This window comes from Gymnoscopelus microlampas (assembly GCF_963454915.1).
Source record: "Gymnoscopelus microlampas genome assembly, chromosome: 17".
In the NCBI taxonomy this organism is placed as follows: Eukaryota; Metazoa; Chordata; class Actinopteri; order Myctophiformes; family Myctophidae; genus Gymnoscopelus; species Gymnoscopelus microlampas.
The window spans coordinates 23,524,311-23,530,800 of NC_139954.1; positions in this window are offsets into that span (position 1 = coordinate 23,524,311).

Here is a 6,490-nt window from a genome sequence, read left to right on the forward strand (position 1 = left end):
AAAGAGCCGGAATGGCTGTCACTTGTCCTCCTCCTGGCATGGAGGAGAAACAAACAAAACTCCCTATACTCCTGTATATGAGGAAACTGGCTGCAGGCAGGCGCCTCCCATCGGACACAAACACCACAGAGTCATGGCGCACAAATATAGCCTCCAAAGCGTATAACACATAGAACAGTGGTTCTCAACCTTTTCAGGCAGTGACCCCCCCCCCAAAATAATCATATTTGAACTGGGGACCCCCCAAAATAATCATATTTGAACTGGGGACCCCCCAAAATAATCATATTTGAACTGAGGACCCCCTAAACTAATCATATTTGAATTGGGGACCCCCCAAAATAATCATATTTGAACTGAGGACCCCCCACAATAATCATGTTTGAACTGGGACCCCCCATCCTGATAAATACTTGGGAGGTAGGAGTTGAGGCATTCAATTATAGTTTGACACATAAATATTGTGAAACAGCCGATCTACAAGCTCACAACACCTGGTATTGTGAGCTTGTAGGCTATTTTCACAATGTTTGCCTCATTCTTATATAATGTGACAATTTGGCCAATGTTTGACCAGTTTTTATAGAATAGTTTGTTGATTACTTTATGCAGTATAATTGTCTTTTTCTTTTGTTTCCTTCTTTTTTTTAAGGAATAAAAAATGTCTTAATTGTCACTTCACTGTCATCTGGGGTCTGGGGACCCCCAAAAATCATGTGGGGACCCCCTGGGGGTCCCGACCCACAGGTTGAGAACCCCTGCGTCTTGCGGAGACAAGGGAATACACGTGGAGAGGTGCAGAGTAAATTGCTCGATGTGGACCAATAAGGTGGATTCATTGTTTTGCCTGAAAAAAAGAAAAAAGAAGAAGAAATAGGCTAATTCCACTAATCCCTGACGAACGTATACCAATCTCCCCTGCTAGCACTTTGCGGCGAGGGTCTCTTGTGATTAAACGCCACCATCTTGCCCATAGACCCCTTTTCATCATATAAACATGAAATAGTATAGGGTAAACATGCTACCATTATATATGTCAGACCTTGTTTTGAACTGTATTTTCCTTTTTTTTTTGCAGACTACTAGTAAAGTATTCAATCAATTTAGCTTACAACTCCAAAGTTCAGTTTCATTTATTGTAGAACCTTTACAGTGAGCAAACATGCACAATAGCTAAAGCTCCGCGGAAACGTAATTAGTAGCATCATTGGTAAACCGTAACACCTGTGTTTACCCCATTATTTCATGTCAAAATAGCAGCTGTGAAAAGGGTACATAAGTATTCACCACCACTAGGAACGCACGTTGAATATGCGGTGTTTTCAGGGTTATAGGCTATTCTTTCTGCGACAGACAGCCGAGGCCCTCCAGGACAGGACAGGAGCAGGTGGGCCATCAAAGGCAGATCATCGGTGAGCGGAACAGAAACGCCAACAAACATGGTGGGGATAATTCTTTTGATGTTTAAAAAAAAAAATGTTTCAGTTATTTTATTCTTAACAAATGATGGGAGTCGGGACACACATAAAACACTGTGGCAAATGCAAAAGCTTATCCTTTTCCCTCCCTCTTATTAGCTTTGCTTTCATTTTAATCAGAGAAGATCAACATTAGCAGCTATACTGATGAGAAGAAGCACATATATAAAGCATATCGTGATATATACAGTGTGCTGAATGGGGTAGCCTGCGTTTGAATACCCCCCCCCCCCCCCCCCCCCCCACACACACACACACACACACACACACACACTTCCTGGCTCCAACCTTTCCAAACACACTGAGCCAAGGAAATTTTCAATTTCCCAACACCTGTAAACGCGATGTTTCACCTCAGTTCCTTTGATCTTCAAACAGGCCAGTGCTGTGCCCTGAGGGACAGTGTGCATAGTAGAGGTGACTAGATGGGTGTGTGTTCTGTGTTTTTATATGTACTCTGGGAAGTCATGGAACATACCTAGTGGCCATTTTGTCTCTCAGTTTGTTTTTCTCCCCTGCATGTTGGTAAATTCCTCTGTGCGGTGTTGTGGTCCAGACACCGGCGGTCCAAGACAAGTTTGAGACCACATCCAAAATCAAGATTAAGGAAAACCAATGCGAACCATTCAAAATATGTTAATGCCCCATTAAAATGCCACAATGACAGTATCAAGACCAAAATAGATTTTTGACCTATTATTGATTAGCAGACTAACTTGATTTATCAGAAAGACATCTGCAATCATTGTCAGAGACCAGGTTAAGGTTACCATGGTAAATTCGTAATGAGACTGAGAGCACCAGTGCTTAAGTTCAACTGAGTGCATCTAATGTGAAATAATTCTGAAAACACAAACATGTGATTTTATAAGCTTTGTTTAACCAGGAAGTCACAACGAGCTTAAAGGAGTAGTTCACCCCCCAAAAAACGTATTTTTCTATCAATTACACACTCCATGAAGCCTTGAATTCATCGAGATTTTTTTAGTTTTTGTCGTATTCCTAAGCCAATAATTGGATGACCAGCTGAGACTCAAATGCAGGTCAATTGAGTCTCCTACCGGAGAGTCCACCGGTCATCAAATTATTGGCTTAGGAATGCGACAAAAACTAAAATATATCCATGAATTCAAGGCATCATGGGGTGTGTAATTGATAGAAAATAACTAATGTTTTAGGTGAACTACTCCTTTAAGGAGGCATGGCCAGGGCAGGGCCAAAGCAGTATAAAACAAACAAAAACAACAATATCAACAGAAGCACTGAAAAATGACACAAACTTAAATGATAAAATATAACAAAAAAAAATCAAATGCAACAGCAGGGTTTAAAAACAAGAGCAGGATACAGACAGTCCGTTATCCGCCAAAGGCCGATTGTCTGTGAAAAGTTCTTGAATTTCTTTATTGAGAAGACAGCTTTGAACAAAAACAAATGACAGCCAACTGACTAAGTAAACCAGACAAGATTGTAATTATGTATGTATAGCAGGATACTCAATGGCATTTGATTTGGGTTTCTCTGACAGGAGAAGACACTTGTGACAGGGTGAGATGAAGCCAGAAGTTTACTAATAGCATGTTGTAAAGATGTGAGAACCTTGAGCTGTATAATCTTAACAAACATTGAAACTCAGTCGATGCTGTTTTTACTGATCTCTCCCTCTGAACCTTCTCTGAGACACTTGAATGGTTTCTCAAGGTCTGTTTTCAGAACAACAATTCATGCCAGCTATAGCCCAGGAACACGTTGTACCTGCCCCCTGCTGTCACTCATATTCAATTCAAGAGTGATCAGAAAACACAACTCACTGCTAATATTCAAATAGATTTATATGACTTGACACAGGAATGAGTGGAAAATACCCCCTACCACTTTGAGTGTGCATGCACGAGCGCGCGTGTGCACGCACACACACACACACACACACACACACACACACACACACACACACACACACACACACACACACACACACACACACACACACACACACACTATCCACCCAACCATCTGTCGCCTGCTTAGTTTTTCCCCCCTTCAGAATCTGTTCATTGATTTGTTCAAGCCTTACAGACAACCCTTGACATCAACTTAATCTAAAGGAAGACAGAAGGATGTGCTTTCAGCAATGTAGTTTCCCCATTGCTTTGAGGATTTACTTCATGATGTGTGCTGACATGATTGTGTTGCATGTTTCATGTCTTTTAAGCACATCAGTGGTACAAAAACAAAAGGGCTGTCTGTCGTCCACAGGTTCTTCTAATAAGGCAGAAATGAAAGAGGACAGGGATCAAACCCGTTACGGACCCCGCGAAGCAGACTCCTGTTCAGTAAGTCATTATCACTCTGATCTTTATATCATTTTGATTGTCTGCGTCTCTCCAGAGGGCTCCGCTCACCTGAAAATACAGACAAATAAACAAAACAAAAAATAAACATCATGACATAGGTTTTGTCACATGTGAAACAGCAGCATTCAACATTCACAGCGTTTCCATCAAAACCAGTGCGTGCTTGTTGGTCAGAATAAATCATCTGTGCCATCTGTAATTCTTTAAAAGTTCCCAAATATTGTTTTTATTTGAAGCCTATTCGATCATCAGTTCATTTTCCTGTACGTCTCTCTCTGTGGGGTGCCTCTCAGATTGCACCCCGTGGACATTGTCAGTTCTCTCTGAGGAAGGCTTTGACTGCTTGCCTTCGGTTCTTCAGTTAGTGGGCTGGAAGGAGCTAATTTGATTGACTTTCAGCTCCAAGTTTTTCCACACTGGAAGCTACTACCAGTCCCCTGACAGCTAGAGACCTTTCTGGTCAGTGAATGTATCGACGGGCAGTCAGTTAGCACCTGACACATGTCAATGTCCGGACCAACAGACCTGTTAAAGTCAGGGTTATATTAGCTGCATGAACAAGTGATACGGTTCAGGTTATTTTTTCATTTTTTTCATTTGGCTGGTATATTGCTCAGATGTAAACAGTATATTAGCAGGTATGATTAAGAGATTAACTAGCACTTATTACTATTTTGTTATGTTATGTTTTATTTGAACATACATTGCACCTTAAAGGCACCTTAACAGTATCAAATTAACATTGGCCCACATTAAAAGTTTGATACCCCATTAGTGAGATAAACTGGCTATATCAGCCATTAATTTGCTTTGTTGTTTTTCCATCAGCCCACCTCCAAATTAATCCCAGCCATTTGTCATTGAAATCTTAAGCCAACCCCCTGTCAACAAATCTCTCCTTGGTTCCAGATAAAACAAAGGATTGCTGACAAAGGTTTCCAACTTTTAGAGATCCATTTGCGTTTGTAGATGTAGAGGTGATAGAGGTGTTTAAAAAAGCAAGATGGTATAGTGAGCGTTAATGCAAGCAGCATCTCTTTGTTTGCTGATAGGCACTTAGTATTTCTGGGAATATCACATTTAACATGGCCCTGTGCAGCCACACCATTACTCTCATAGCTGGTTTCATCATTGCACTAATTTCAGTAGCAATCTTTATCAGTGCATAACAACTGGTATCATGCTGATGAACTGTAGTGTACCTGTGTGATAAAGTGCATGTAGGCATGTGTGAGCAATATTCTATGCATTTGCGTTTCGGTGTGCGGTGTCAGTGCACACATTTGTATCAAATCTACCACACATTTGTCAGCATGCTGTTGCTGCTGCTGTTGCTTTTTTTGTCAAGTTCATGCATGCCATTTCTGAGTAATCCATATTTGCCTGGCAGAACATGAATATAAACATGACTCCAAAACGTTCGACATACGCTCCTTCAGCGCTCCACTCAAGACTGACATCCCCTCCTGTCTCGTGCTTGTCTCGGCTCACCTGCAAAGGAGGTGTTGATGGGTGTACGGGGCTCTGTTTGATGGGAGTCGGCTAAGTTTACTTCCCACCCAGAGTCTCCCGAGCCGGGGGGAGCCGAGGCACCACCAGCCCCCGTGGAACCCCCCCTCCTGGACTGGGGCTGCCAGGCGGGAGCCTCCATCCCGCCAACACTTGACAAATAAATCAGACGCACTGCTGACAGCCGCTTACAGTGTAGCGCGAGGATGGGGAATAGCATGAAAAGAGGGGTATTCATGACAGGTATTTTCATGGTTGGAGGAAAAAAAAAAGAGCAGATTTGGGGGGAGTGGCAAAAACAGGTTGCTGCTACAACACACATGAGGTTGAATGAGGAAAAAGATACCCCTAGTGTTCAATATGTGGGACGTGTCGTGGCTGGCTGTTGATAAAAGGGTATCTTGCCGTATCCAGAAGCTACAAGGATGACACATTGAGATGCATATCCGCGTTTTGTTAGACAGATGCCACAGAGAGCTTTACCAAGAATAACAGCTCTGCTCGCCTCCTTGTGCTTAAACACTCGACACTCTCAGGCTCCCTGACTGCCTGAGATATGCCGTATTTAATGGAAAGGCCACGCACAGGGTGGTGCAAAGCTAAGGGTGGAATTACTAAAGCATTAACCCTGTTCCCTTTGGGAGCAGGGCCCTAATCAGGAAGCTGGGGTGATAGAGTCGAGAGCTAGTGGAGAATTATGACGATTATGACATGTTAGCACATGTCTGAGGGTGGAGTGGACAGACAGACGATGAGTTCATCAGTGGCTGGATTAGCTGGCTCCCATGCTGATCGGTAACTATCACCCAGGCCTCGCTACGTCCCCGCGCTCAATGGCCTCTCATTAGCAGTGAGAGGTGAGTAATGGCCTATGTATATATAGATTTTACTGATTTGTATAATCTAGCCATGCCGAGATTGTGTTAGTGATTATGAATATGATTAATATGGAGATGCAGATGATCGTTTGTTTTAAGCGTCGTTGTGGATTCCAGGTGGAATGTTTTGATGTTTTTTAATCTACTTGCGCCTTTAGAACTGTAGTGAACCTTATCGCACTCGCTGAACCGTAAGTTTCCGCCAAATAGGTGGACATGTTCTGTTGTCCCTTAAGTCACACGTCACAGAGCATGCGATGTGGAGAACAGC